The sequence below is a fragment of the Anas platyrhynchos genome, chromosome Z (assembly GCF_047663525.1).
Source record: "Anas platyrhynchos isolate ZD024472 breed Pekin duck chromosome Z, IASCAAS_PekinDuck_T2T, whole genome shotgun sequence".
NCBI classification, from domain to species: Eukaryota; Metazoa; Chordata; class Aves; order Anseriformes; family Anatidae; genus Anas; species Anas platyrhynchos.
Window position 1 is genome coordinate 32,542,635 of NC_092621.1, and position 22,630 is coordinate 32,565,264.

At 34.8% G+C, this 22,630-nt stretch overlaps 1 long non-coding RNA gene across 10 annotated transcripts in view; it reads right to left on the reverse strand.

Moving 5' to 3' along the window:
• LOC113840240 (uncharacterized) overlaps positions 1 to 22,630 on the reverse strand; it is an 829,451-nt gene that overhangs the window by 559,600 nt on the left and 247,221 nt on the right. For all 10 annotated transcript variants that reach the window (XR_011806072.1, XR_011806074.1, XR_011806073.1 and 7 more), the window contains exon 3: positions 8,612 to 8,684. This is a non-coding gene — a long non-coding RNA (uncharacterized lncRNA). The remainder of the gene's footprint in view (positions 1 to 8,611; positions 8,685 to 22,630) is intronic.

Consider the following 22,630-nt stretch of genomic DNA (forward strand, 5'->3'; position numbering starts at 1 on the left):
CCTTCTCTGGACCTGCTCAAGCACCTCCATGTCCTTCTTGTAGCAAGGGGCCCAAAACTGAACACAGTACTCGAGGTGCAGCCTCACCAGAGCCGAGTACAGGGGGACGATCACCTCCCTAGCCCTGCTGGTCACACTGTTTCTTATACAAGCCAGGATGCTGTTGGCCTTCTTGGCCACCTGAGCACACTGCTGGCTCATATTCAGCCAACTATCAACCATCACTCCCAGGTCCTTCTCTGCCTGGCAGCTTTCCAACCACTCATCTCCCAGTCTGTAGCTCTGCTTGGGGTTATTGCGCCCCAGGTGGAGGACCCAGCACTTGGCCTTGTTGAACTTCATGCAGTTGACCTCAGCCCATCAGTGCAGCCTATCCAGATCCTCCTGCCGAGCCTTCCTACCCTCAAGCAGATTGACACACGCACCTCGCTTGGTGTCATCTGCAAACTTACTGAGGGTGCACTCAATGCCCTCATCCAGATCATTGATGAAGATATTAAAGAGGACCGGCCCCAGCACCGAGCCCTGGGGAACGCCACTAGTGACTGGCCTCCAACTGGACTTGACTACATATACCACGACTCTTTGGGCCCGATGGGATCTCAGATCTGGAATTTTCTTGAGGAGAAACTGCCTAATCTTGTTTTATTCTCTAAGATCCCTTTATGTTCTTCCATGTGGACAACAATAATGTTGTCAGAAGTGGTATCAAAAGTGACTACAGAGCTCTGAGCATGATAGTCAGGGACATTGGGCTGCTATAATCTTCAGTCTCCTAGTAAAGAGAAATTTTCTAAGAGGATGGGTAGTGATACTACATGTTGGCAACTGCTTGCATAGCTGGTGTCAGCAAATGGGTTGTGGTTTCTCTAACCATGGGACTCTGTCTGAGGGTCAACATCTGCTTTAGAGAGATGGGATCCACCTCCTTATTGCGGCAAAGGTATCTCTGCCAGGAGGGTTACCGATCTGATAAAAAGAGATTTATAGTAGGAGCAATTTGTGAGGGAGTTACCAGCAGCCCTACAAAGGCTGATCAGGGTTGAAAAACAAAGAGCCTGGAGTCATACAAATAAAATATAAAATATAATCAACAAAACAGGTAAGAAATAAAGAACAGATCACTATGGGTAAGATAATGGTGTGTGTCCACTCTAGACCACCTGATCAGGAGGAACAAGTATACGAGGTCTTCTACGGACAGATAAGAGCTTCATGTTTCTATGCCCTAGTTGTCACAGGGCACTTCAGCTATTGCAATGCTGGAGAGACAACACAACAAAATGTAAACAATCCAGAAGATTCCTGGAAAGCATCAGTAACAACGTCTTGACCCAAGTGATAAGAAATCATTGAGGAGAATGCTCTGCTGGACCTTGTACTCACAAGTGATTTGGGGGGGGGGATATGATAGCCAAAGGCAGTTCTGGCTGCAATGACCTTCAGATGACAGAGTGAGGAAGGAGCAGAGAAGAAATAAAGGTAATAAATCTGAACTTCAAGAGAGCAAGCTCTGGCCTCTTCAAGGCTTTCCTTGAAAAAATCCCATAGGATAAAATCACGAAAGAAAGAATGGTCCAAGAAAGACTGTGGTGAACAACATATTCCTCTATGGGCAACAAACTACAAACTACAGAAAATAATTCCATTGCCCTCAGATTTTTTCCTATCAAAGTAATACATTATCAGTACAAACACTAATTTCAACCAATGAAGACTATTGATTTCACTAGCTCAGCATGATACTCTTAACAAACTGTTCAAACACTTTCAAAGCAGTATCAAAGCATTTTACCAGTAGAAAAACACAATGATCACTTGCATACATTAAAAACTGTTATATGTAAAGAGAGATCAGCAGAAATGTGAATTAAGAAAGGAAGCAAAATGAATTATTTCATTTCAGTTAGTGGATAGGCACTTAAGAGGAAGATATAATATTAATGCACTTGTTTTAAATTTCCAGTGTGTTCCTAGCAGGAAAAATAAATCACAGATTTTGAAAGATGCAGATAATTCACATCCTGACAATCTCAGCTCATCTAGAAAGACTTGAAATTCCTTGTCTACATTTTTTGTCAATGAATTATCTCGTGGCAGTGTAACTAATTTCTTTGTGGCTGTTCTAGCATTATTTCTGTCTTGAAACAATTCTAGGATGTTACAACTTAATTTCTAAAACACTGAAGGATGCATCAGTTCATGAACATGCTCATTAGCAAGCTAAAAGATATTCTAAGAACTTCATCATTCATTGTATTCCTCTACAAATGCATGGTTCATACTGGAAAACATCCATTTTAGTAGCTGTCTCTTTGTATTTGAGGCACAGTTAATTCTATCAATGGTGAAGTCCCTGGGTTATTTCTGAATTTTAGAGCACTCAGCTACATTTATGAGGTACAACATCTGCCTGAACTAATCATATGCAACACTCTTACAAGGATGTTTCTGTTTTAAACAAATAAAACCACCATTTTCATTCCTTTTTCCCTTTCACCAGTAGCTATATTTCCTTTGCAGGTGACAGTAGTTCTGCAAATGCATACTTGACATTTGTTCACTGTCTCCCAACCTATGCAGATTAGCTGAAACTAACATCATTCTTAATGAAACTATCATTCTTAATGAGTTGCTGGTGTATTGCTAGATACTGAGAAATGTGTAAATAATCCAAGTACTCAGATCTTAACCCTGGCAAAAAAAATTAGTTCAAGGAACCCAGAAAGCAATAGTTTTAATCACTGTCACTCTAAATATCTAAATATTTTATATAACTATAAACTTAATCCCAAAGTTCTCTTTCCTTGGACAGTATGAAGGTGTGTAGCATAAAGATTTATAACTGTTAATTAGTTTTCTTGCTTTCAATTTATTTATTCCTTTATTTAAAGCTGAAAGGCAATTTCAAACTGTGGTCACCAACACACATAAGAACGATACTGTTCACTTTTACTCTTTACCACTTATATTTATTTCTTTGCTAGTTAATGATTTAAAGTCTATTTTCCTTGAAAATGTCAACATGTTTAATAACTATCATTTGTTATTCTTTAATTTTTGTGTTGTAATAAATTACACTCATATCAACCACATTTTTTTTCCACATTGAGGACTGGAGAAAATATTTATTTAATATTTTATTGACAGATATCACCATCCATTTCCACTGAAACCAGATGAAATTTTCTTTAAAGTTGTATTGAACATATTTCAGGAAGAAAAAATAAATTTGCTTATCAGCTTAAGTAAAATCAATCTTCAAAAGGATCTACTTCAACTAATAAACTTGTATATAACAAAAAAAACTCATATGTAGTAACACTACTGTTTACTTAACCTTTAAATACATTCAATAATGTAATTCAAAAAAACATACCTATATTAATGAACGTAATGTCAGACAAAAATCATAAGTGTCAGTGACAATAGTGACTGATATTTTCAGCCTTGAAGATCTACCCACCGAATAAAGATTAACATGAAGGAAAGAATATCACATATTCCAAATCAAGTTCTGAGATCTCTCTCAGAGAGACTTATTAAATACAATTAAATTAAATACATTATTTAATTATATCATAGTTTGAATGTGTCAGGAACTTTTAGTCCCTCTCAGAAACCTACTCATCAAATATGTTACAGTTAAAAAAAAAAAAAAAAAAAAAAAAAAAAAAGCATGAATAATGAAAGATGTAGTAGACAGCATTTTTCTTCTACTAAAATTAAGCTTTTATAAAGGAAGCTGTGCTTATCCCATAGGATAAGCAAAATAGTCAGTATCCCATGCCTCTTTTAAAACAGCTTGAATTGAAAAAGGCAGAGTTATACCTTTCTTCACCTTAATGAGCATCTGTAGTGGACTGTGAAGTTGTTTTGGTTAATGTGAGCTTAATTACTGTTCTGGAGTAATTATACATCAGATATTTCCACATTTGTGTGGAAGCAGGGGAGGTGAAAATTGTTTTGTCAACACCTGGTGGTTACAAAGCATTCTCTTTTTCTTTCTTTTCTGGTAGAAAAGACTTGGGGGAAAAAAAATAATGTGAAGTAATTTTTTTTGAGCTTCAGTGGATATAAATTTTCCTTCAGATATTTTAACAGACATATGTTTAATTTCTCCATGCGCAAGACAGTGAGGTAACAGAAGACATTTTAACTGCAGAGGAATGACCACCTGGTTCCCAGTAGTTCTGTCTTATAATCCCTGGATGCGCAGCAGTTTCTCCTAGTTTACACTATTTATTTTTCTTGTGCTTGCTTTTCTTCAGAAGAAAATGATTTTCTTAATTTTCATGAAGAAAAGCTTTACTCTCTTTGAATCAGCATTGTGCATTAAAATACTTCTTAAAACAAACAAACAAACAAAAAACAGTGTTTACATTGTAAGTGTTTCCCACTTACGTAGTTGTAGAATTCTGTGGCTGGTTAGTTTAGGCTTAGGTTAGTTGCTTTTAATAGGTTTGATCAAAGAGTAACTAAATGTTTAAATTACAGTTTCACCCTATCTTAATCTCAAGACCTCCCCCTTCCCCCCAAGCATTTGCATTTTTCTTAATGATAAAATTTGAACTCACAATACAATTTTGGAAATAGAATTCTCTAGACTCTCTTTTGAATTACTGAGTTTCAAAAGCTACTGGCTTTATTTCAGTGATTTTATTTGTTATTGTATATTAAGACTGCTGTTATTTCATTCATAAACACTCCAAAAGAGTTCAAAATAAAAAAAGAAGAGAAAATGTTATGTTTGGGGGGCAAGTGACAGGGAGATTAGGGAAACCTTCCATACTAGAGCTAGTCCTAAAAATAGTCATTTATAATGAAAATACCTAGATACTATTTATAGTTTTGTTTCAACCTGGACAATATTAGCAGGAACATTATGCATGGGAGTCACACAGCTTTACACTCTAGAATACCCACAAACTACCAAGGCATAATTTATTTTTATGAGCTTCAGTTTCAAAAGATTTTTATGAACTTAATGACTTGGGAAATTATTATGGGAAACAATAATTCAGATCTGAGCTTTTCTGAGCTACCTGTTATTTAATTGGTTTAGCTAGTAATGTCTTTAATTGAATTTGTCAGCAACAAAAATATGTATGCTATCAGCTGCTTACTTACATTTTATAATTATTATTACTATCTCAGATAAATATTTAAGCAAGTGAAGAAAGAGAGGGAGCAGAACAAATTCATCACTCAAAGGGAAAAGTACTCAAAATAATTCAAAGGAAAAGTCAGTGGAAAAGTTGTAATACACACTGTTTCTTTGAAATACACTTCTGAATTAGCAGAAATTGCAGCGAGTTTTATGTCATTTAGAGAAAACATCAGAAATTTTACATCAAATAATGTATGTTGTCTATAAATATACCAAAAACATAACATAAATAATGACTCTATATTGTGTTATTTCCTTAGGCAGAGCTTCATGACAGAAGCATGAAAAAACAGAGAAATCATTGGTAAATTTGCTGAGGATGCACACTTTCCATGTCACCAACATAGACTTTAAACAGAGCCAGTCCCAGTACTGACCCCTGAGGAACACCACTTATTACTGGACACAGAGCCGATGACTGCAACACTTTCAGTGCGAAAGGAATCCAGCAAGTTCCTTACCCACTTAGTGGTCCATCCATCAAATCCATGTCTCTCCAATCTAGAGGCAAGGATATCATGCAGGACAGTGTCAAATGCTTTTCACAAGTCCAAGTAGATGGTGTCAGTTGATCTTCCCTTACCCCCTAGTTCTTTTTCTCCATAATTTCTCCACTTAATTAAGTGGTAAAGTGACTTTTGTGCTGATGTAAGAGGCTAAATGAAATGGATTTTTTTAACCACAATTAAAGTACTGTCAGCTGTGTGGGGAATGATGATTATTTTTTCCACAATGTACAATTTTGATCCACAAGACCTATTTTTAATTTGAGGTAGAGTTGACTCTACAGACATCTGGGCATTGACCCTGTGAAGGGTCAATGTGCAAGATGTGAATCATTGTCATAAGACATAATTGTTTTGTAATCTGGTTCTTTATCTTCAGCATTTGAACTCACTCCACCAACACATTTCAGAGAACTAAATAGCTGTCAAGTTAATGTTCAAACTCAACCAATCTAGACTGTCTTCAGAAATGTGGCATAGAGGTTAAAGCTGTAATTTTGGATTGCTATGTTATAAAACTGCCAGTGCTAGAATTTTAATGCATTAATTTAATACTCATGTATTATTACTTATAATATAATTTTTATCAAAATAACCTTACAAAGTTTATTCTTTCTCCCTATGATCAACAAAGGTAAAATATTGCATCTTATTTGCTTATATGTACACTTTCCAAATTTTTAATAAACTACAAGACATTTATTTTAAATCATGAGGATATATTTTCTCCCTTTGGAAGTACCTCAATTATCATTAAAATTTGTGTTCATTTAAGTTTACACATGCAGGAGATCTGCAGGATATGAAGTTTGCTTAATTCAGAATGATTTTTTCCGTAACATTTGAAATAGACAATATATGGACATTGAAAATTGTTTTTCACTGTATATCTAACATTAAATTAGGAATTATAAAAGTGAATTGTAAAACAAAGCTAAAATAATAAAAACTTTGGTATAAGTTGGAGTAATGCATTTATTTATTTCCAGTATTTTCTTCCCATTCTCTTTTTATTATAATTGATTAATTCAAATAAATTTCTTGTGAATGATAAAGAGACAGAAAATTATAAGAAAATACCTTTTTTCAAGGTTTACTGTCTCAAAAGAAAATAGCAGCTGTATCTTGGGGATAAGTGTGAAATAACAGGGATAAGTGTGAAATGTAAATAATAATTTTAACTTCACATTTAATCGAATAAACACTAGTAAAAGAGAAGTAAAACATGAACTGGATTTTAATTTATTGGATTTTAGTTTAAGAATGTGAACAGGATTTAAGAACATGCTTTTTTAATTTGGGCAAAATACATTACTGCATGGAAATTATTTAGAATTTTACAGTAGGAGTAAAGAGGGGATAATCCTATTACTTTCAATTAAAGTAATTTATATTTTATCTAAGTAAATTAGAGGATGACCAGATGTCATGATTATATCATACTTTAATCTGCTACTGATTTTTCAAAGGCAAGAAAAAAATCTTTCAATTTTATCTTTATTTATTTATTTATTTAAATGGAATTTTATTGTTAATAATCACTCAAATAGACACTGCTTGTGGGAAATCACTTTTGTTTTCAGATAAAAATGTAGTAGATGACATTATATCTCAATCGGTATCACAATCAGAAGCCATTCAGAAGACTAACACAATAACATACTCAGGACTGGGTGATCTTTATATTTTAATATCACATATGATTTAGTCTTTTTATTTTTTAAATGATGAAAACATAAAATAATGAGAACATAAAAGAAGTAAATAATAATAATAATTCATGCTACATTTTAGCATCTTTGCTCTGCAACTGATGCACTCCATATAATGCCAATTTTTGTTTTCACATAATAAGGATGTACAACTGAAGTTGTAAAACTCTTATTCTGGTTTTATTAATGAATGGATATATACACATTAAAAAAAAAAAAAAGTGTTTGTCTCAGCAAAAGCCATAGGACATCTCACTGAAAGATCAAGAGATGTATTTTTTTAGTACTCAAGCTCCAGTAGTAACATTAACTCTCAGTCTGTAGCAAAATAAAATGACTATGAAATATTCAGGATAGTTAAACATCTGCAGAACAGGAAAAAATAATTATAATACATAAAACCATAAAACAACAGCCTTGATTATCTGAATTGTGAGTTAAACAATGACTAGTCCAGTCAACATATAGAAACGTGGCCACCACAATCACTCCTGTTATTTTTGCTAAGAGTCTAAAAGTAAAAAAAAATAAAAAATCTCTTTTAGAAAGCACACTTGTCCCTAAAAAATGTATATAAATTAGACTGTTGTACATGTTATTAGTTTGTTGCCAAGATCAGTTGAGCTCATAAATTCATAAATTATATAAACATAATAAAATAATTTTAATAAATATGAAATATTTATAAACATATATTTATACATATATATGTTTATATATAAACATAACATTTACTCAGCCAGGGAACACAGTCACTTCTTAGATCTATCTGTTTTTCTTGTATTCAGGAAAAGAAAAGCCTTTATCCAGTTGTCATACTATAGTGGTGGTAGTGAGGGGTAGGGGATGGGGTGGGGTGAAACCTATGAAGATAAAAGTCAGTATCAAAGATTGCTGAGGGATGCAAGCTCAACGTAAATAATTACAGTTATCACCTGATTTCCAGACATACAGAGGCTTAGGATTTCTGGAAAGTAGGCAGTGAGTACATGTGAACATGTGCTGTTTATATGATATAAATATAGATTAAATCTGATACAACTCAGACTTCCTACACAACAAGTTAATTGTAGCCTTAAAATTTTGTGGTTTTCCAAGAAAACAAGGAAGACAATTCTCAAGTTTTGTTACACAGACACAGTAAACTCTAAAAGGATAGTATTTTACCAATTAAATCTGAAATGACATTTTAACTGATAAAAAATATATCTAAATCAACTTACCACCTCACCACAGTGTCCACACAGAAAAATCAATGACTGGAGGATGAAAAGTGTAAGACTCTTCAAGTTTTCCCTGGAAAAAAAAAATAAATAAATAAAATAAAAATATATATAAAGTATAATTTGCATATCTGTAGTGATACCAATTGATCCAATTGAAATATAAGAACACTGAAAAGGAATATGGACTGGAAAGCTTCTGACAGTGCAAAGCCTCTTTTGTTAAGTGATCTTGATAACACAATAATAAGGTCTATTTTCCACTATATAGAGTGTAAGGAGGTGAAAGTAGAACTTGGAGATGCCTGCAAGAGTTATATTTCCAGCTACTGCTCCAAAATAATTGCTAGCAAACAAGAATTTCTTGCTCTCATGTATCTTCAGAATGCACCAAAACAAATCTAAATTCATATATATTTTTTTCTTTAGATTATGATTTTAGACGTGTATATAGAATTGCAATAAGATAATAAAAAAGATAAAATAACTAGATATTATAGATACTGTGTTATTTGTTTGCTCTCATGACTGGGTCACTGGAATCAAAAGTATTAGAGCTAGTAAAGAAATAATTTGCAGGTTTTAAGAAATCTATGCAAGGCACATCACATTTCTATGTCAGGGAACAAATCAAAGAGAAAGTCAAACAAAACTTACAACCTTTTATCCCACCCCGCTTCTCTTTCACATTACATACATTCTATGCAGACAGAATCATAGAATCTCTCTGTGCAAGTAGAATCATAGAATCACAGAATCATAGAATCATGGAATCATAGGGTTGGAAAGGACTTTAAAGATCATCTAGTTCCAAACCCCCTGCCATAGGCAGGGATGTCACCCACTAGATCAAGTTGGCCAGGGTCTCATTCAACCTGGTCTTGAAACATTCTATGATGTTCAAGATGGTTTGAAGTACAAGATGGTTTGAAAGCAGAAAAAAAAAATATTAATTTCTATAACAAGATACAGGATTTAATAAAGCTGACAGTATGGTCTCCTTGTGTCTGTTGCCTCCACACTGACATCTGAGGTCCCCCTTCTTCACAGTCTTAAGTCTAACTTCATTAATTCATTGATTTTTCAATCCGATATCACCAGATAAACAGAGACAGTTTCATGTTCTTGAAATCTGAAACCTTTTAGCAACTTTTAAATGTTATTAAAGAGGTAAAATAATTACTTCAAAATGTGATCTAATCATTTGAATGTCAAACTGCAGGGTAAAACTATAACATACTCAGGCAATTGAATAATTGTAATTTCCTTCAAAATTATCACTTAAAATGTAATTTCTCTTTCTTTTTCTTATTTAACAGTGAAAAGATTTTTGTGTGTGTGTTGCATTAATCATATTTATTATGCATTTTTTCTTAAAAGTTGGCTACATTTTTTTTTTCCTAGTGAACCATAATTTGGAAAAAAAATATATATATATATATATATATATATATATATATATATATAAATCCAAGACCCATGCTTAGTTATGCTAATTTTATCTAAAAGAAGAAAAATTAAAACTTATTTTTCTATATCTTAAATAAAAATATTCCCTTCCTGGAATTATGATTGTAAAAATGTTTTGGTATAAAACAAACAAACAAACAAAAAACAACAAATCACCTTGGCAACATGCATCTATTCATATAAAAGTTCCTGATAATAAATTTATGTTTATACCATTTTTATTTTGCACAGGAATAACAGATATATTCCCTTATTCTCCTTATCTAGTAAACAAGTGAAATATCATGAAAATCTATTTGGAGATAAATAGATTTATCCTGTTAAACAAATCATTAAGTTCCATTATACACTTTGAAATATACATAATTTTTCATTTTAAATTTACAAAATTCAATTTTGCTTTTAGTATGCTGAGGTAAGAATATCTGCATTTTATTTCTGAAGACTTTTTTTTTTTTTTTTTGTCAAAGTGTATTTTATTGAATCACTGTCTAACAACATTGTTCATAATTCTCAATAATTCTGATTTAAAAATTTGCAGTTACCAGAAATTAGAGTGTTAATTACTAACATTGCAATTAATTTTAATTTTACCAGTAAAAAAATAAGTATTTCCAAGAGGAATGAAGTTCTGAAATGTTCTTCAGGATAGGAAGAACTGAGTTAAAAGTAGCTACTTTTCTAATAGCAATTTTTTTTTTCTTCTTTTATTCCTTTTCTTTTTCTTTTTTAATTCCTTTCTTTTTGTTTGTTTGTTTCTTTGTTTGTTTGTTACTAGAAAGTTTAAGGGCAAAGCACTAAGTGACAAAGTGACAAAGACTTTCAATGTATTTGTAGTATGATTATATTTAGGAATATGAATGATGATATGGAAAAAAAAATGCATATTCTAAAGCTGACTTCTGTCTTACCCTATGGTTCTAAATATATCTCACAATTCCATAGTGGTGCCAAGTGCCGTACTGAATCAGTGAAGATACCTTCCTGACCTTAGGTGACCAGAACACAGTACACTGAAAGCCAAAACTAAAACCAAATTTGAAAAAAAAAAAAATAAAAATCCATGTCTGTCTTGAATGTTACAGATATTTCATTTTTGAAAGATTCCTTCTCCTATTTTCTTATTATAATATTTTAATAAACAACTCAAAACTCTTATAGTCTTTTTTACTATTGGAGGTGGAATAAGTAAACTGGAAAGGTGTGAACTTCATCTCAAAAGATGCCAAAATGTACAGAAGTGTTGATGCTTACTCTCTCTCACTTATTGAGGAGGATCTCATTATTCTGAATTAATGTCTGCGTTTGTAGACTTATTTTTTATTTATTTTACTTTTTATTTATTTTTATTATTTTTTTTTTACAGTAAGTAAAGAACTGTAAAAAATTATGAACTTCAAGAGAATTTATCACTGTATCTGGAGCATTTATTTAAGGTGATTTTGCAATGGCTTCAAATTTGGTGAAACGCAGTTGTATATGACAATGGAATGAGTCAGTCATTTTGAAGGTAGGAATATTTCAATGTCAGCTATGTTTTCTAGTCACATTTGAAATGGAATGAATAAAAATATGCAAATAGTGAAGGATATATGTTGTCAGTGCTGGAGGCTGAATGACAGCGTAGAAATTACTACTTTGAATGTGCAGCTCTTCATAATATAGCATTGCTGTGCATATGACAGAGATTTATTAAGGTGACTATAAACTGGTTAGCATTTCCTTTATACTTTTTTTTTTTTTTTTTTGCCTAGGTTGTTTAGTTGATTGTCACATAATAGTCCTAATAATGCAATATAGACTCAGAAAACACCTTATTGCCCCTTTTCATAAACACACAGAGATATAAAATAAATCATTCTTATATCAGTACCTCTTGTTATTTTAAACAAAGTATTTGTCTTAAGTATTCATACTAAACTTGATTACTCCAAGTACACAGGTTTGCATCATGATCATTTGAAAATTATCAACTTGCTCAGTTCACCACTACTGAAAAACTTTCACAGAATTTCACAGAATTTCACAGAATTTCTAGGTTGGAAGAGACCTCATGTTCAAATAATTTCCTTTTCTGTTCTCCCTTCCTTCCTTCCTTCCTTCCTTCCTTCCCTCCTCTTTTTTCTTTTACAAGACTAACTTTACTAAGATTAACTTTTTTTACTAACTTTTACAAGACTAACTTTATTCCTTATTTAGGGAAATATTCCCTATTGTCTTGGGTATATTTTATTTATTTATTTATTTATTTTTCTCAGGTACTATTTTTTTTTTTTACCTATCCTTGTATGGCTTTCTTCCATTATTACTCAATTTCCTTTAATATTTTCACTGTTAAACCTCGTTCAGTTGTCATCCCAGTACTGTTAAAGTATATTGGCCTACGAATGAGTCTAAATCATGAGTCAACAAAAGCAAAAAAAATCAACATAAAGACCAACAGCACATCTGAACATTGTAAGGGAGCTCTGGAAAGTCTATTTTGTTTTCTAAACTTGCAGAAACAGAAGAAAACTCCGTTATTTAATATATGACCGTTGTTCATTAAAAAACAAAACAAAACAGACAAAAAACAAACCACCAAACTTCCAAGAAAAAGAATTTTGGACTGAAAAGCTATAAATACCAAGAAGATAATATTGCAACATCCCCCCCAAAAGATGATTGGCAGTCCATGCTTCATGGGGAAAAAAAAAAAAAAAGTTTTATTTTTAAATGCTCCTTCTCCCCAAAAAGCTCTTGTGCCTCTACAACATTTCTTTTTACTGCATCTAAGTTTACAATATATGAAAGCAAATCTCACAGGCTTGTTTTTAAGTCAGCATCACACAGTGTTACACACTAGAACACTAGAGAGAGAAGACATGGACCATGACTAATGGCTGCCAGTGGATTTTGGAGACAGACTGTGTGCTACCTTTCTGCTAGATTTTTTTTGTGACTACAGGCACAACTTTTCTTTGGCTTGTCACTGAGAAATGAAGATGACAGTCTTATGCTATGTCACTGGAATGCCACATTTTATATTCATTGAATAATATTGTGAAACTTTGTGAATCAGTATGAATATTTGAATATTATTCATTTCACTTGACTTCACTAAGGTTAATTTTCCTGTGGTTGTCCCTTTGTCTTCATAATAACTATCATATAGCAATAATGAGAAATAACACTTATTTTAAGGTTTCATGCCTTAGGTATGATTTTATGCGTAAACTAGAAGTTATCAGAGAGAAAAATAGTATGTCCTCCTTCCATGTGCTTTGTCCTTTCACTGTCTCTACTCTGACAGGCCATGAATGAGTCTAGAGACCTCAGTACTGATACTTAAAAAAGAAGGCTCTAATTTTCTTCAGGCTCTAATAAAAGCCTGATGTCCCTTTCCCTTTCACTAGAACAAGAAAAGCAAAAGAAGCACTTCACCTTTATTTTTATTATTTATTTATTTATTTATGTGACTAGATGTCCTCTTTCTGGCTGGGATAGTGTTAATTTTCTCCACAGTTGATAGAATGGTGGTGTGCTTTGCATTTAGGATGAAAATAATGTTGATAACACTAATGTATTAATTGTTGAACAGCTCAGCACTGCTTATACTAAGCCAAGAACTTTTGGCTTCTTATACTTCCCTGCCTGTGAGTAAGCTGGGGGTGAACAAGAAGGAAGGAACAGAACTAGGATAAACTGATCAATGAAATAATCCATAACACATAACATTACGCTGAGCAATAAAAATGGAGTTGGTTAGGGGAGCTGCCATTGCTTGAGGGTGGGATGGGCGTTGGTCAGTTGGCGATAAGCGATTGAATTGTATATCACTTAACTGTTTATAATATTATTATTATTACTAATATCCTCATCTTAACACATTAACACATGAATTCTTGCATTTTTAACTTTTTTTTTTTAATTATTTTTTTATTTTTTTATTCTATACCAATCCCATTGAGGGTGAGTGAGTGAACAGCTGTGTGGTGTTTAGCTGCCTACCAGTTTAAACTGCAACACTAGGATATACTTTTTTGGTTTGGTTTGATTTTGTTCCCTACTTAGTACATTTGCACAATGCAGCAAGAAAGAAGAGAGGGCTCAGAAGGCAGGGAACATTTGATGCTCAAAACCTCTGTCGTTTCTCTAAAAAAGGTTAAAAGATAATAACAACTTTATAATATGTCATGTAATAATATGACACTATGTTCACCATCAACAACATCTGATTATCATTCTCAAGACATATCAGTATAGGAAGATGAATTCCAAAGTAAGCTGCAATATAAAGACTATGTTAAAAAAAAAAAAAAAAAAAAAAAAAAAAAAAAAAAAAAAAAAAAAAAAAAAAAAAAAAAAAAAGGCTATTGCTCAAACAAGTTTTTAGTGCAATATTCCTTATCTAACCATTTGCTCTGCCTCTAAAGAGTAACCTCCAAGAGGAGGGAAAGCTATCTATCCCACTAATAATATTATTAAAATATGGATAATTGTATCAAAATCAGGAATTTTAACAAAAATTTAATCTGAGGCCTAATTTAGTTCATTCTCTCTCCTCAAGAGAAGAATAATGTAAAGCTCTGCAAAAATGCTCGATAAGCCATGGGAAAAAAAAATAAATGGTCTAAACAGACAAGTTCATAGCAGTATTTCCCCTTTCTACAGATGGTGAGAAAAGAGATCATAATGTAGATATGCAAGAAGGATACAAAAACAGTTTGGTTTAGCTTTATTTATTTATTTATTTATTTATTATAATGTGTTTTATAAGTGTAAACAATATTTTGTATTTAAATGTTTTTCTGAATATTCTCTTGATCGCACTTTCAACCCACTATTCCAGGTGATACAAAATCACCTCTGTATCAATCCACAAAACAGCTAGCAAATCCTGAAGGTAACAATTGCAGTTTCACTTCAAATGTGGGGACAGCCTACTAAGAATAGGCACTTGCTTGTTCTCATTTTCACCAACAGACTGCACACAGTATCTCTCTTATGGCACAAGCTTTCCAGGAATGACTTTACAATCAAGCAAATCAGTGTTTCTCCTCCAGTAAAGTCACTCTCAGTAGTATTCCTATTTAGAGGCAGTACGACAAAGAATAATATCAAGAAACATGGTATTGCCCCTGTGGGAATGTAGTAGCACAGGAAGCAAAATAGAGGTGTTTCAGGCAACTGTTTTGTAGAGATTTAAGCTTTAGTAAAAAAGCCCCTGTGGACAGATAAAGTGAAAATGTATTTAACCCTTTTTCATCTATTACAATGACATCAGAACATTTTTACCTTGTATTTGACAAAGTTTGCTGATTTTCTATTACTCTATTCTATTTACCTCAACAGTAAAACTGACTGCAGAACTCCTAAATGAATATAAAAATTGTTCTTCTGGAAACAGTAGTTCCTCATGGATATATCTGGTTAAAATAAATAAATAAATGATCTGTCTTTCTGAACAGCCTTTTGATAGAGTATGAACAAAATAGTATCTTTAGCATGATAGAGCTAGTTCGGTGCACCAGTATCTGCTTTTAATCAGAATAAGAGCAAAATGTTTAAAACCCTGATCCTGAAGCAATTCTATTAGAGTAGAATGGAACCACAAACATGACTGTCCTCCCCATGGCCAGATTTGCTCCTGCATACCTCTGAGTGTGTAAAGCTGATTGTGTTCGATTAACAGAGGAAGCTGGACATGGAGATCCTCACCTCTGTCTGGCTGCAAGAGTCAGGGCCTAAGAGGAAAGCAGTAGTAGCCAGGATCCACCCAAGGTGTCAAGGCCCGTAAGCCCCTGACCCAGAACCACCCTGGTCTACCTGGGCCTGGCTGCAGAACTTTTCACCTTCGGCTGCTGCTGCTGCTGTGAGATGGGGCCTAGCCACCACTGCCCCATGCAGCTGGTCCTGCTGGGGGCTGTGCACCACAGGGTGGGGCCTGACCTGCATGGGACATCTGTGAGAGGTGTGGCCCCTCTCTCAAGGCAGCCTCCTGAGCCCCAGGCTGTAGGAAGATGTGTTGGGTCTGTCTGGAATGGAGTCACCTTTCCCTGCAGCAGCCCACACAGTGCTGTACTCTGCACTCAATGCTGGAACAGCACTGATACCATTCCAGTGTTGTGTCTATTGCTACATAGTGCTGGCACAGCATCAGGACTCCTTCTGAGCCCCCAAGAGCCAGCATGTTGGGGGTGGGCAAGTGATGGGAAGGGAACATCGCCAGTGCAGCTGACCTAAGCCAGCCAAAGGAATATTCTATAACACCTGATGTCACACTCAGCAATAAAAAGGGGGGCTCTCGTGGGGGAGGGGGCTATTCCTCCTGAACAACCGCTACATGTTTTGAGGCCCTGCTTCCCAGGATGTGGCCGAATATCGCTCATTGATGGGAAGTAGAGAATATTTTTTTTCCTTCTCTCTGTGCTTCTGTGTGGACTTATAAATTCTTTTTTCTTTCTTCATGTTTTTCTTCAATCCAGGAAGATTAGAATACATAAGGCCCGAAGACCGAGCTGCTTAACAACTTAAAGCAAGACATATTGTTCCCACGTCTAGCCCTGGAATTCTCTGGTGTTTGTAATCAAGAAAAAATGGAGACTGTTGATTCATGGAACTTGAAGGATTGTTTGTTACCTTTTCTGATTGTACACATGTATAGGCATACTCATGTTTAGTATATAAAAGCAATGTTCTGTATACTTAGAATGTTTGATGTTCTTGTGTGTGTATTGGTAGAGCATAGACTTCCCACACACCCAGTGCTGTTTACTTGTATTTTATAAATATTACTAAATTCAGATTGAGTTGAGACTTCATTTATAACAAATATCAAATAAGACAAAAAATAGTGGCAGTGGCAGTTTTAATGCAATTTGTTATATTTGTATTTTGTCCTGGTTTCAGTTAGGACAGAGTTAATTTTCTTCCTAGTAGCTGGTAGAATGCTATGTTTTGGCTTAAGATGAGGAGTGCTGATAACACCCTGATGTTGCAGAGCAGTGCTTACACCAAGCCAAGGACGTCTCAGCTTCTTACTCTGTCCTGGCAATGGGCAGGCTGGTGGGTGCAGCAAGAGCTGGGAGGGGACAGACCCAGAACAGCTGACCCAAACTAGCCAAAGAGGGTATTCCATGATCTGACATCACAATAAACAAAGGGTGTGGCTAGTCGGGGGGACGAGGGCTGGACTGCTCAGGGTTAGGCTGGGCATTGGTCAGCGGGTGGTGAGCAATTGCATTGTGCATCACTTGTTTCATACACATTCTTGTTCTTGTTCTTGTTCTTGTTCGTATTGTCTTAATAAACTGTCTTTATCTCAACTCACAGGCTTCACTTTCCCATTTCTCTCCCCCATCCCAGAGAGGGAGGGGGGAGGGTGAGCGAACGGCTTTGTGGTGTTTAGCTGCTGGCTGGGTTAAACCACAACAGTATTTTCAATCAATCATGCTTTCTATGTACAACAATAATTTAATTGCAGTCAGCTACGTGGATCCTAAAAAGGTTTATCCATGTATTAAAGTATAGTTAAACAAGTTCTACTGCAGAGGGATTATTTGCATGATGAAGTTAAGCCATTGCATAGCTGAATAAGCTGTAGGATAGAGCCACAAGCAATTGCTATCTCAGTAGTTGCACTAGTTTCTCTGCAGGAGAGGAAAAGAAGTCACTATATGCTAGTTTTAAAATAAATTCAGTCCTTTATTAATAGAAAACTGTAGCATACCTTTAACTTAATTGTGTTCTTTCTAAATATTCAAATTGTCCATGTCCATTAAACCAAAGATACTGTGTTGGTTTTTTTTGTTTTGTTTTGTTTTGTTTTTTTCTTTTTTTTTTTTTAATATTTTATTTTATTTATTTATTTATTTTGAGCAGGGAAGAATGTCTGAGCAACATTGTACTCTACAGCGACTGCATGTATCCTGTGTAATACCACTCATACTACAAATGTGTAAAGTAAACAGGATAGCTAGGACTGACAAGTTTACTGCAAGAATGATGCAGTTACAGGTAACTTCAGCAGGAAAGTGCAGTCAGATCAAATGGTGGAACTCTGTCACCTAAATGCAGATTTAACTTCCATTTTTCTTCATCTGAATTATTAGTAAAAAAAAAAAATATATATATATATATATATATATATATATACAGATTATTTATCTATCTAGATATCTAAATAAACAGATATCTAGATAGATATCTAGATAGATAGATAGATAGGTAGATAAATAGACAGATAGATGACAGGAGTTTCTGTTCAGGGTGGTTAGAAATTGTAGACATAATTGGGCAGGTGGAGAGTTACTGCCATCTGCTGGATAAGAATCTCTTTTCCGATTCAACTGCAAATAAGTGTTCTATGAGTTAAATATATTGTCATTATATAATAATAATAATAATAATAATAATAATAATAATAATAATAATAATAATAATAATAATAATAATAATAATAATAATAATAATAATAAAGATTACGATTCTTTCCATCGCTGAAATTTAGGTGCATTACATCTCTGTAAGTATCTAAAAGGTCATTATTCTAATATCTTCAAGAATAAAAAAAATCTATGACAATACAAGCCTAAATCTCCTTACAGTAAAATGTTTGAATGAGGAGTGGGTAATTAAATTGATGATACAATAGAAAGGAGAAACTAAAGACCTCTTCAGTTGGTAGTATAAACTTCAATAGTAGTTTCATTCATGAAAAGATGTAAGAACGTTATTTTTAGGGGAAAAAAAAAAAAAAAAAAAAAGTATATATATAGAGAGAGAGAGAGAGACAGAAAACGAATGCTAGCTGTAACTCTGTGATAAATATTATAGATAGATAGTGGATAGATCTCAGAAAATACCCATTTTTTTTCTGTAATAGTTGACAGTTTAAGCTGTCATGCTTCAAAAATCATACTTCACTACTGGGAGACTTCTGTTTAAGTCATAAAGTACAATTTTGTAGTTAGCTCAGGGAGGTCATGTTGACTCTGAATGTAGAGTCAGTGATAATGTAACTAACTTTGTGTTGGGTATTTTTCAAGATCTTTTCTGTCTTCATTCTCAGTTCTGTTTCAGCTATGTATCGTCCCAAATCCAGGCAACAGCTTTCATTACAGTTTCCATTACACTTTCCCAGCTCAAGGATTTTAAATATCAATTTTATATCAACATGCTGAAGATCTTAGGACAGAAAACTTATCCATCCCTCCACCCCTAGAGGTGTTCAGGACCAGGTTGGATGAGGCCCTGGGCAACCTGATAGAGTGGGTGACATCCCTGTCCATGGCAGAGGGATAATCTTAAAGGTCCCTTCCCATATAAGCCATTCTATGAAATAAGCTGCTGAATGGTTCAGATTGGACCATGATGTGTATATCCGTACTCATTGTTATGCATTTGCAAGTGTACAACGGAATACATATACACAAATATATTCTATCAAGAAAAAGAAAATGTTTTGGTTAGTCCTCTGTTTGATGTCTTGAGACCAGCAGTTCTTGTTATATTCATCATATTCATTATGTCATTCATTATGACCTATTGTTATACCTCATTTATTATATTCATTATGTTATTAACCCATTTTAATTTGCTTAGAAATTACACACAGAATCACAGAATCACAGAATTTCTAGGTTGGAAGAGACCTCAAGATCATCGAGTCCAACCTCTAACCTAACACTAACAGTCCCCACTAAACCATATCCCTAAGCTCTACATCTAAACGTCTTTTGAAGACTTCCAGGGATGGTGACTCCACCACCTCCCTGGGCAGCCTGTTCCAGTGCCTCACAACCCTTTCAGTAAAGAAATTCTTCCTAACATCTAACCTAAAACTCCCCTGGCACAACTTTAGACCATTCCCCCTCGTCCTGTCACCAGGCACATGGGAGAACAGGCCAACCCCCACCTCTCTACAGCCTCCTTTAAGGTACCTGTAGAGAGCAATAAGGTCGCCCCTGAGCCTCCTCTTCTCCAGGCTGAACAAGCCCAGCTCCCTCAGCCGCTCCTCGTAGGACTTGTTCTCCATGTCCCTCACCAGCTTTGTCGCACTTCTCTGGACCCGCTCAAGCACCTCGATGTCTTTCTTGTAGTGAGGGGCCCAAAACTGAACACAGTACTCAAGGTACGGCCTCACCAGAACCCAGTTCAGGGGGACGATCACCTCCCTAGCCCTGCTGGTCACAGTGTTTCTTATGCAAGCCAGGATGCTGTTGGCCTTCTTGGCCACCTGAGCACACTGCTGGCTCATATTCAGCCGACTGTCCACCATCACTCTCAGGTCCTTCTCTGCCTGGCAGATTTCTAACCATTCATCTCCCAGCCTGTAGCTCTGCTTGGGGTTATTGCGCCCCAGGTGCAGGACCCGGCACTTGGCCTTGTTGAACTTCATGCAGTTGACCTCAGCCCATCAGTGCAGCCTATCCAGATCCTTCTGCAGAGCCTTCCTACCCTCGAGCAGATCGACACATGCACCTAACTTGGTGTCATCTGCAAACTTACTGAGGGTGCACTCAATGCCCTCGTCTAGATCATCGATGAAGATATTAAAGAGGACTGGCCCCAGCACTGAGCCCTGGGGAACGCCACTAGTGACTGACCTCCAACTGGACTTGACTCCATTTACCAAGACTCTTTGGGCCCGGCTATCCAGCCAGTTTCTAACCCAACGAAGCGTGCTCCAGTCCAAGCCAAGAGCAGCCAGTTTCTTGAGGAGAATGCTGTGGGAGATGGTGTCAAAAGCCTTGCTGAAGTCAAGGTAGACCACATCCACAGCCTTCCCCTCGTCCACCCAGCACGTCACTTTGTCATAGAAGGAGATCAGGTTTGTCAAGCAGGACCTGCCTTTCATAAACCCATGCTGACTGGGCCTGATTGCCTGCTTGCAAATTTATGAATTAATGAAGTGGGAAAGAAATTGCAATGAAGGATAGAGTGCAAACGGGATCATCTAAGATGAAGTCCCTTGAACCAGTTCATCAAGCCAGTTGTACCACTTGGAAATACTGAGACAGGCTAAACAGGTGGTCTGAGGGCTGGATACATAAAGAAGGAAAAATAGAATATGCAGTTAAGAAATGTGTTGAGAGGGGTGTGGTGACTACATAGGAAAATGATAGATTGATTTAAGGCTATAATGCCTGGAATGTTTGGTATACGAAGAAAACTTTCACCCCATTATATCATAATAAACGTTTATTTTCCACAGGACCGGGGATTTAAATTTCATGTCTTTTCAATCTCATTATGCTGACTGTTTCTAAACTGCAGTTTTTAAAGCAGTTTTTAAATTAATCATGCTGGAATGTCAATATCTCACTGTTTATTTATGGAGCCCTAACTTTGTCTTTAAGTTCAGCATTCCTCACCCTGCTACCAACAGTTTTATATTGAGTGACACATATGAGATGTGCTGGGAGATTTCTTTTTATATGTACACAAAAAGAGACATCCCCCCACTTCCTTTTACTTAACTTAATCTGTTGAGTGAGAGCAATATGTTTTCCCTCTTCATGACCTAGTTTCCAGAAAGTCCAGCATTTACAGTTTTGATTTGTTTGTTTGTTTGTTTGTTTGTTTGTTTGTTTGAGGTAAATTGGTGTGTAATGTTTATGTTCAAAAGTCCTACCTTCAGGATATGCTGTTAACTTTATTTATAAATACATTTTTCTGAATTCTAGAAGATGTAAGAAGAAATTAAATGTCAGATGTCATAGAAAAATCTTATACAAACTTTTTGTATAGAAATGTCAAGTGATTAACAGATTTTCTATAATTTTATTTAACACTGTAATGAATCTGTGACAGACTTTTTCAAGATCAAGAAACTCACAGAATTAATCTGGGTAAAGCTGTTCTGTTTAAGTTGCTTTTAAAAATATATATATAAACTAGACAGATTCAGTCTACTATAGCATTGTCACCTGATCCTACGTTGTAATAGAACATGTTTTAATTAGTTACTGTGTCAATTCTATTTTGAAAAGTGCTCAGACTTGTCAGAAGTTATGCATGAATTAATAAAAATATGATTAAATAACAATACTACCTATTAATAAGCTGGATGTGTTTTTCTGTGAATAAATAACCCTCCTAAACTCATGAGAGTTTTTACTCTCATGACCTGTTTCCCTTTGAGATACATTTCTATGCAACACATTCACAGTACCTTCCTTCTTAACATTACAGAAGCAGTATTTTATAAAATGTGCCACTGCAAGTAGCTTCTTTCTGCTTACAATCTGATTTTCTCTACAGTTTGTTTTTAGCTGTCTTTCATTACTAATGGAACAAGACAAAGTTTTTAACTTGCTAAAGCCACTAGTCTGTGCTGTTGTATAAGAAATCTATATTGTAGGCAATCAAAAATATAGTGCATTTTTATAAGGATGTTCTGCAGTATGGAATAATACCTGCTATATATTTTGAATATATATTCTGAATTATTTTTTAGCTTTTTCCTGGAGCTGGTATATCATGACAATCTTGAATTAGCAACGGTATCATAATCAAAGTGATTATGTTTTAGTTCTGCTTTTATCTTTTTACCAGAAATAAAAA